The 9,117-nt window shown below is 33.5% G+C and overlaps 2 protein-coding genes across 4 annotated transcripts in view; one reads left to right on the plus strand and one right to left on the minus strand.

Moving 5' to 3' along the window:
* The window catches only part of LOC108967461 (mucin-4), a 37,716-nt gene that overhangs the window by 18,731 nt on the left and 9,868 nt on the right, over nucleotides 1-9,117 (plus strand). The window lies entirely within an intron of this gene.
* LOC108967464 (U6 snRNA phosphodiesterase) overlaps nucleotides 5,401-9,117 on the minus strand; it is a 20,153-nt gene continuing 16,436 nt past the window's right edge. The window contains exon 6 of the mRNA XM_018930890.1: nucleotides 5,401-5,470. The gene's annotated coding sequence lies outside the window, so the exon portion shown is untranslated. The remainder of the gene's footprint in view (nucleotides 5,471-9,117) is intronic.

The raw sequence follows: 9,117 nt of genomic DNA on the forward strand, positions 1-9,117 counted from the left end.
TTCCTAAATATACGAAATTACCTACAGCTTCCAAGTTATGCCAGAGCCATTTGCTTTGTCAAATTCACAAATGTTGCTTTATTCAAAATTATGTCATTCACAAACTAACGATCCACAGCTGTCAAAWTTACGCAAGCAGTTTTTTGAATTGACCTGTTATGTTTAAATATGGTTGAAATATCTTTGAAATTGCATACATATATCTACCCTATATCTATAATAGACTTACAGGYCTGCAAACTTTAATATTTTTTTTTAGTTTAAAAAAGTTAGTTTAAAATAGTTTCTATTGCAAGCGTTTATGTATATTAGTTGYCACTTTTTCTTATTATTACTTGTTTACAATTAGCGCAGATTATTCACCCTTTAACATTTTCGAGTCTCACGGAACTTACACATTACAACGCTGAAGTGTTCAGTACTMAACTTAATAATTGCTTATACTCGTATACATATGTATGTATCTACATATAAACACTATTACTGATGAGGAAGCCCATAYAAATACACCAGCAGGCGACTATAATGAGTTGTGTGAAATTCGTAAAAATAAAAACAAAATTAATTCATTCGTTTAATGTCAAATTTATGCACCGCAAGTGAATCTGCATTAAATCGAAATAAGGAAGAAAGAGCAAAAATAGCATATAATACAATTAATATGTACTTTTTGCATTATGTTTGCTTATATGCAATGGAAAAACAACAAAAACAACCACGCACATACATAAGTTTAACGGCTTTCGGTAGCAAAACATTCTGCCGCCAAGCCGAGCACCGTTGCACACCGTTGCATACCAACCGGAAGAAGAGTGGTGAGCGAAAACATTTTTGCAACAGTGAACAGACGAGAACGTGAGAACCTTTGACAGCAAATGCAACAATACGAAACACCAGCAACACAACAATAGCGTGCCTATATACACAGTGGTGGTCATATATTTGTGGATATTCGATATCTATGTCTATTAATTAATAATTTAATGCACAGGGTATATTAAGTCATGCCACACCATGAAAGACACGTCCCAAATAAATCAGCGTGACGAATTAAGACGATTTTACCATGTCCGTCTGTCTGCTGTATATACGCGAGCTAGTGCCTCAGTTTCTGAAATATTGTTCTGAAATTTTGCACCCGCTCTTTTCTCCGTAAAAAGTTGCTAGCTTATCGGAACCGCCGTTAACGAAACTCTATACAATATATCTGCCATACAAACTGATCGATCAAAATCAATATAAATATTTTTTAAACCCTTTTKTTGCTATAAAAAATTCAAGGGTTTTTCTTGTTTTATGAAAATATATGTTTTTATTATTTAAGTTTTATTGTACAAGTTTCACTCAATGATGCAAAGATTAAAAAAAATTGTCTTGTCAAATAATTATTACATCTCGACGTATTTACTGGTGTTCCTGAATATATTAACACAACTGTTCCATCCACATTTACCTGTAYGTGTGCAACATTTGCTTTTCTTGATGTTGTTGTTGCCCTTTAAATTAAAATGTTGCAGACTTACCAGTGGTATGGCATCACAGGTATTTACACAAAATGTGCGGATAAGCTGCTGCCGCCAGGAAGCTAGGTGATGTGGAAAGTTGCAGCCCAGCAACGTGGCAACTCATAAAGTTCAAACAATATCTGCATTTTCTTATTGCTCTAGATGTGATTAGTTTTTCCTTCCCAAATAGCTTTTCCACAGCGGCTTATGACCGCGAACGCMAAGTTGCAGACTTGTGAAGAAAGTTGTGAGGAAAATCAGTTTCACTTTGAGTGCTACAAAAAGTTTAAATAAAAAAGACCATGGCAATACTATGTAAAATGGAAATAGAAAAATGGAAATGGAAATGGAAATGGAATAGAAAATTGAAAAAGGGCCGTGCCGTTGTCCGCTTCAGCTGATGCATGCGATTTCAATGAAATGTTGCGATTACTTGTACGTTATACCACTTTCAATGTTCTTTGTTCACTCATAGTTTTTGTATTGTTAACTTTTTTTTTTAGTGCAACGCCTAACCACAAGAATAACCGCTAAGCTAAGCAAATTCCTACCACAAAGAACGGATGATGTTATTAAGACTAATTATCGCATGCATGATGTGGTTGMTGTTATTGTTGTTTTTACTTGACTTCACAATTGCAGATTCTGAGTATTAACTTTTACTATTTAAATGAATAAAAATGAGAAATAYTTATATGATGATATTATATATTATAACTATCTGGAACGCGGGGCCGCCAGCTAATAATATACCTTCTGTACAATTACCCTATATTGTCAAAAGTATTCTCAATAATGTACARAAGGTCCGCATAAAATAACTCAATCCATACTTGAGAAATAAATGCGCAAAAAAAGTAATTTTTTTACCATGAAAACCTTAAACATTTGATTTCTTCAACGGTATTATTTTTATTCAAAAGTATGCGGATCTTTTTTACAATTTGTTGAAATTTACTTATATCAGCAATCTTAAATGGCATTTTTTTTTTAATTTTATTTTAAAATTTGTCATTAATTTAAATTATGCATGTGTACATAATTAATTTTTTTAATTTTAAACAATTCATTTTAAAAATAAATTCTAACCWCTACTCATTTCCTACAAATTTGATAAGTGCATTAATTAACAATAATCAGCCACCTTAAAGTTTTAATGCGCGAAACAATTTTCGCTTAACACGGCATTTAATTTCATAAAAATGCCATAATGCAGCTTTTGACGTATTGCGAAATTAAAACTTTTCGTTTTTGCGTAGATAATTGTTATGGAATCYAATTTGATCTGCTAGCCTATTGCGATCATGCGGGTGTTACTAGTTTTTACGGGCGTGATGGAGTCAGCGGARCTTGGAAAAAATAAGAWAAAATAAAAAGCAACAAGTGTATGCATTAAGAAATTAAAAACTCATTTCAGAATTTAAAGAAAAAAATTGAAATTCGTGTGATTTTTCGATATTTCGTAAATTGAAATTAAAAAARCAAGAAATTAAAAGCAACCAATTGCTATGTAACGAATTGGCACTTGTGTATTCATGTCTTTCGCATACCAWATTGAAATCAGCGCCCAACGCTTACTCTCTCCCCCCGCTCCAACGCTATCGCCTGCTCCACGTATTAACCATGTAGCTAAATGATAGGCCATTACACGAGTGGCCGTGCAAAAACAACAAAAATATTAAAATATTTTTGTTAACAATTCATACGCGGTATTGCGAATGAGCGCCCAACAATTCCCTATCCTACAATTTACTCCACGCACAGCGGCGTAATTTGATTGCTAAATCAAATAACTTATAAGCAACAAACCAACAAMGACCGTCCGACTTTGGCCCGACTTGGCCGAACGGTACAATCAACCGTTCATTGGCATTCGCGTAGAGTAGTCAGCTCGCGGTATATAACTCAGCGGCTGAGGTGTATTGCTTGCGAAACAGCAGCATTTATGTGCKTCCATTGGGTGCTACCTTACGTGTTGCCAGTTTGTTTACATTCATAAATTTGAGTTTATGTGCGTGCTTTAATTTATTTACACTTTTTCTTTAGTGTTTTCTTGAGTTTTCTGTTTTATTTTTATGGTACACCCGCCCGACATTTTTCCCATTTTGCGTTCGATTTTCGAAATGTTACAATGGTTTCACATTAAGTATTTGCTGCCGCAAGTGATCTTCAAATAGATTACAATGATAATTATTTGTATATATGTATGTGTGTATGTGTGCAGGTGCCTGTGTGCAAAAGTAATAAATAATTCGTGTAAGCATTATTCTCTATCAAGTCTTCTATGATGGCGATTAACGCTAAAAGTGTAACGCTGGCAGTACTGCACTGTTGTACTGTCGAACATAGAAAGATATTAGACAAAATCAATTGAATTACCTTTGATGCCTTAAAAAAAATATTGAAAGATGACAAAAAATATTTTTTGATATTTAGATCGTTTTGCGCTTTGCATTATCATAGATAGATGCCTTTGCTAACCATTTCTCAATAAAAAATATATGATATATGCGCATTTAAAAGATCGATTGCGCATGAATGGACGACTCGTTTCAGGCAAGTTTTCGACGACTTTAAGACCTTCACTGAATGCTTTGGGCCACAGAAATCCTTTTGTTCGACTCCACAAAACCCGTCTGCAAACATTTTTAACGATTCCGAAAACGTGAATCCATTACAAACACACAATTTCAAGCAATCTCTTCAATTTTGTTTTTCTAGGCAAAAAATCGTTTTACGAATATAAGGAACGATTTTTTTTATCGAATCGTTTCAAAGTGCATTTAATATTGGCCAGTCCGAGTCAAATTTGATCATATGGTACTAGGGCATCAACATGAATGCTTTACCTTATATTCACCCCTCCGCTTTTTTAGAATAACATTTTTATGGCAAAAACTTTTTTATAAGTAAATACGCATTCAAAATAAAAATATGTGCAATTCCATCTTACGAAAAATCAATTAAAAATTTGAATTAAGAACATGTCTGTTTTTAATATGCGTGCAGGATTAATTTCTGTCTCTTCATTTTCCATATATCAAGAGTGGTTGAGTTACAATCACTTAACACTTAAGCCCAAGAGGAATATGATCGATAATACCGCAAGGCACTCGCCGCCTGTCAGTGTTCAAGTCATTAAGTTAAGATGTTACAGCTCATTTTCATGTTGTGTTGCACAGTAGCTATAAGATGTATATGTATTTACATATATAAATATGCCTTCATCAAAGAGAACCAGTGATTCGATCAAATTTCTAATTAAAATTCTAAATGAATGCAAAGCGCAACAATAATTGAGCAACAACAAAAATAAAAATACTATAAAAACAACAATGGTGGCTACTGTGCTTGAATTTGCGGCGATCGCTTTTGCATGCAAATTAGTTTTCACCATATTTAGAAGTACGAGATTGCAAATTCGTGTGTGGAGCGGCACACACTCTATCATAGTTTATAGTATATCGCTGTCGTAACAGCCTTTATAGCGAAAATATGAAAATGAAGGGCCATACAAAATTTAAATGATGCAGATGCGTCTATATGTATGTGTGCTTACATGCATATCGGTGTATCGAATTTAATTTTTCAAGATTAATTATGGACTGAGTTGATGAGTCAACACTAAAATGCAAATGCACTTTAACATGAAAACTGTGATTGCTAATAATTTTGAAATATAGTTGATTTTGTATGAGTAATAGTAAAATAGCATCCAAATATTTGGAGAGAAGTCCAACTTAACCTAACTTCTTCGACTAAATAAGTATTAAATCGTTGTATGGAGCACAAATTTTATAAATATTTTCAACGGATCAACATTTTTTCTTCCTTAGGTAAAAAAAGATTAAAAACTATTTTTTTGGAAACAAAATTTTTAAACTCGGCCATTGCGACGTCATTTCCGGGGACCCCTCGGATAAAAGATGCGCCCACGTGGGCAGAATAAATCCTTACAGGATCATCTAAAATGAAAAAATACGTGTTTTAGTTAAAACCTTAACTTAGAACTTGAACGAAGGAAAAAATTAATATTGAATTTTTGGCAGACATTTTTACAAAAAAAATTAAAATTTCGCGATATATTTTTTTTTTCAAATAGTTGGAATCGAGAAAAACTCTTCGTCCAAGTCTTTAAGATTTGTATCTCAAAGACCTGTGTAAAATTTCATGAAGATCGGTTGAGTAGTTCTCTGRAAATTTAACCAAACGGCTTCAAAAACACAGTTTCGAGAAAAACTCGTTTAAAGACGGCGCACTTAGACTAGCTAGCTTCGAGCGCACAAGTTCTTAAAGCTGTATCTCCGAAACTATTACTCGGATCAACTTGAAATGATCATGAATGATCTCAAACATTACAGTTATCTATTTTATGAATGAAATTTATATAGACTGTTGGAAACTATTTGTCTTCGATTCGCAATTTCTGTTCGCTTACGCCCTTTTGTCATAAAAATTACATGTRAAAGCAACAACAAAGTTACCGAGTTGAATTCGTTCAATACAGTTTGTGGATACATCATTATAGTAATATAGCTGCTATCTTCAATGCTACCAAGTTTTATTTTGGACATGCGTCGAAAGACATGTTAGCTCATGTTTACACCACAAGTGCTCTGCGTTTGTTTGAGMATCTGTTATAGTTTGTTGGATTCGCTGGAGAATAGGAGCTAAAATCATAAAATTTATATTTCTCCACTTTTCTAACGAATATGCTAATTTTTTAAATGCTATTATAATATTTCTGTACTAATTTTCCAAATATGAATTTTTGTTCTCAATTAATTCCAATTTCATGAYTTTTTAGTTCAATTTGCACACTCAATTAAATTAACTGCGACATTCGTGAATTTTTTTACGTGTACCCACACTTTACACCCGTACAAGCGTGAGCTTAAAGTCACACTTCATAATGTACGTACGAACGTAATTTATTGTACTCGCGCACTTAAAATATGGCGCTGCCTGACTGACTCTTGCTTGTAATTACACGGCTCTAACAATGGCTTTGACTCCGTCAACGATTCTGACTCATCACATGTTTAYGATATTTGCGTATCTGAATGGAAATAAACAAAATAATTTGTCGTTGAGTTATAAATAAAATTTGAACAAAAATAAAAAARCGACTTTTTTATATTTCTCTCACGAAATAAGTAAGAAACAAGAAACAATGTTAATATCGGTTGCACGGAAGCTATAATAYCCTTCAACAAGCTCCTTGTGTATGGCAGTCATATGCTATAGTGTTCCAATCCGAACAGTTTGTTCAGAGATTACATTGTTGGGGAATAATGTACGCCAACTTTCGTGAAAATATCTTGGTATTTAAAAAAATTTCCAATAAAAGAWCTAGATTTTGAAAGTTCAGTGGCAACTACATATGTACATATATGCCATATGTAGTATGAGGCGCGCAACTTAATTCCCGCTATTTGTCAATAGATGGCTTCAATAATTAGTCGTGATCGATTTTGATATATTCTAAACGTCATAAACTTTTCCTACTAGAGTAGTTATTTGAAAAAGTAACTGCTCTCCCACTAATGTGGTTGTTTCTGTGTCAAATACTTTTGGTTGTGCGAATTTTTGTCCAATTTTTTGCCAAACAATCAACATTTGCGGTGTTGTTTTTTCCTTTCAGTCAAACAAATGGGCTGCTGAAACACACCGTTAACTGCAAAAAATTTWCAAACCAAAAAATCTTCAAAGACGATTAATTGACAATGTTGCTCTATGATGAGTCATGTCAAATGTAAAAAAAAGTTTACTATAGTATTGGAAGTCACACGCTAGGCCATTTAAAARKGACTGCATGTACTGGGAATRATTCAGAAACAGAAAACTGTTTTTCATTATACCTCAATATCAGGACAACGCTCGGCCTAACATTGCCAAACTCGTTCAAAGCTACCTGSAAACGTTTAAATAGCCCTACCCCATTCTCTTTATTCCCCAGATATTGCACCGTMYGATCATTAATWATTYCGWTCGATGGCATATTGTCTGACTCAGAAGCAGTTGCACTCACGAGACAACATCGAAAAATAGCTTTATTTTTGGGGAGCATCACAATATGAACAGTTTCATTGTAATGGTATTCGACCTTTGCCAGAAAGATGAGAAAAATTGTGGCCAGCAATGGGCAATACTTCGAATAATTCATTTGCAACGATTTTCTTACAGTCAATTTTCGTTTTCATTAAAAAAAAACAGTGAGAACTTAGTTGCGCATCTAATAATATAAGGGCTCTCGTTCATGATATGCAGATAGACATACGGGCCCCGTTTAAGAGATTCAGCTTGACACAATGATATTATATATTCTATAGATCTTTAACGCTTTCTTCTGACGTTTACAAACTTCTTGGCATGAGAACGCTCAAAAATGGAATTGAACATTATGAAAATTACATAATTCGGGCGGAAACCTTATTCTTAGTTGCTTTTCGCGCATCACGTTTACTTTGGTGTAAAAGTCAACCCAACAACACTTTAACTTTTGGATTAACTCATTAAAACACCGTAATACATGCATACAAACATTTATACATACATATGTACATGGGTACATGGGCAGTAKAAACTCCCTGGTTTGGGCGAAAACTTCATTTAAATTCAAATTCCCATACAAAGTGAAGTCAACGAAGCGGAAGTTCACAGCACAGCGCAAAGCAGCCTACCTAACTAACTAACCAAGCAAACGAGTAACCAGCCAACCAAGCAGTCATCCAACTAGTCAGCAGTTACTCAAAGCCAACAACAAAGCTGTGTTTAAACGCYAGCAAAGCTTTGTAGCACCAAGCAAGCAGAATGTAAGCGACAGGCGAATGACACTGCAGAGGAATCAACTGCTGGCGCTTCGTAAGCTGAAGTGCCTCTTCTTATGAGAGCGTCGTTTAAAGAGTTTTACTTCTCAATGGTGTAAATAGAATTGATGTACAAATTTTTAAATCGATTATTTCTCTGATTTACATATGYATATACAATCGATATTACTTATTTGTCATTAATAATTAATTCATTCATTTTATGCTGATAAAGTAAAGAAAAACGGAAGCGGAAGCGGAAGCGCTGTCATTAAAAACAAAAATAATAATAATAAAAAAATATAAAGCATTTTTTTTTTTTTTGTTCTTTCTTTCTTACTCTATTGTGGGATTCTTAATTTTTGAAATTGTTTTAAGTTTATTTTACGATAAAACTTTAGTAAAACATGAACAGCGTATATTAAGTTTGCCGCGWCCCTATAGAGTATACATACATATAAATGATCAGAGCGATGAGCTGAGTCGATTTCGCCTGCCCGTCTTTATATTTTTCGGGAATCTAGTCCCCGAGATATCATTTTGATATTTTGCACACTTTTTCCTCATCCCCAAAGGCTCCTTATTTTTTGGAACCTCATTCATTATCATTGTATGACTTTTTTATTTGACAAAATATCTTCACGAAATTTGCAWGGTATATAAAATAACCGATTAAAATCAGTATACAGATTTTTTATACCCTTTCAGTAATTATTTAGCATTAATTTACTTTWAAATATATATTTTCTTTAATTTCTGACTGTAGATTAATAAAATAATATGAATTAGTTATTATTTAAAAT

This window comes from Bactrocera latifrons, unplaced genomic scaffold (assembly GCF_001853355.1).
Source record: "Bactrocera latifrons isolate USDA-ARS-PBARC rearing strain unplaced genomic scaffold, ASM185335v1 scaffold_189, whole genome shotgun sequence".
Taxonomy (NCBI): Eukaryota; Metazoa; Arthropoda; class Insecta; order Diptera; family Tephritidae; genus Bactrocera; species Bactrocera latifrons.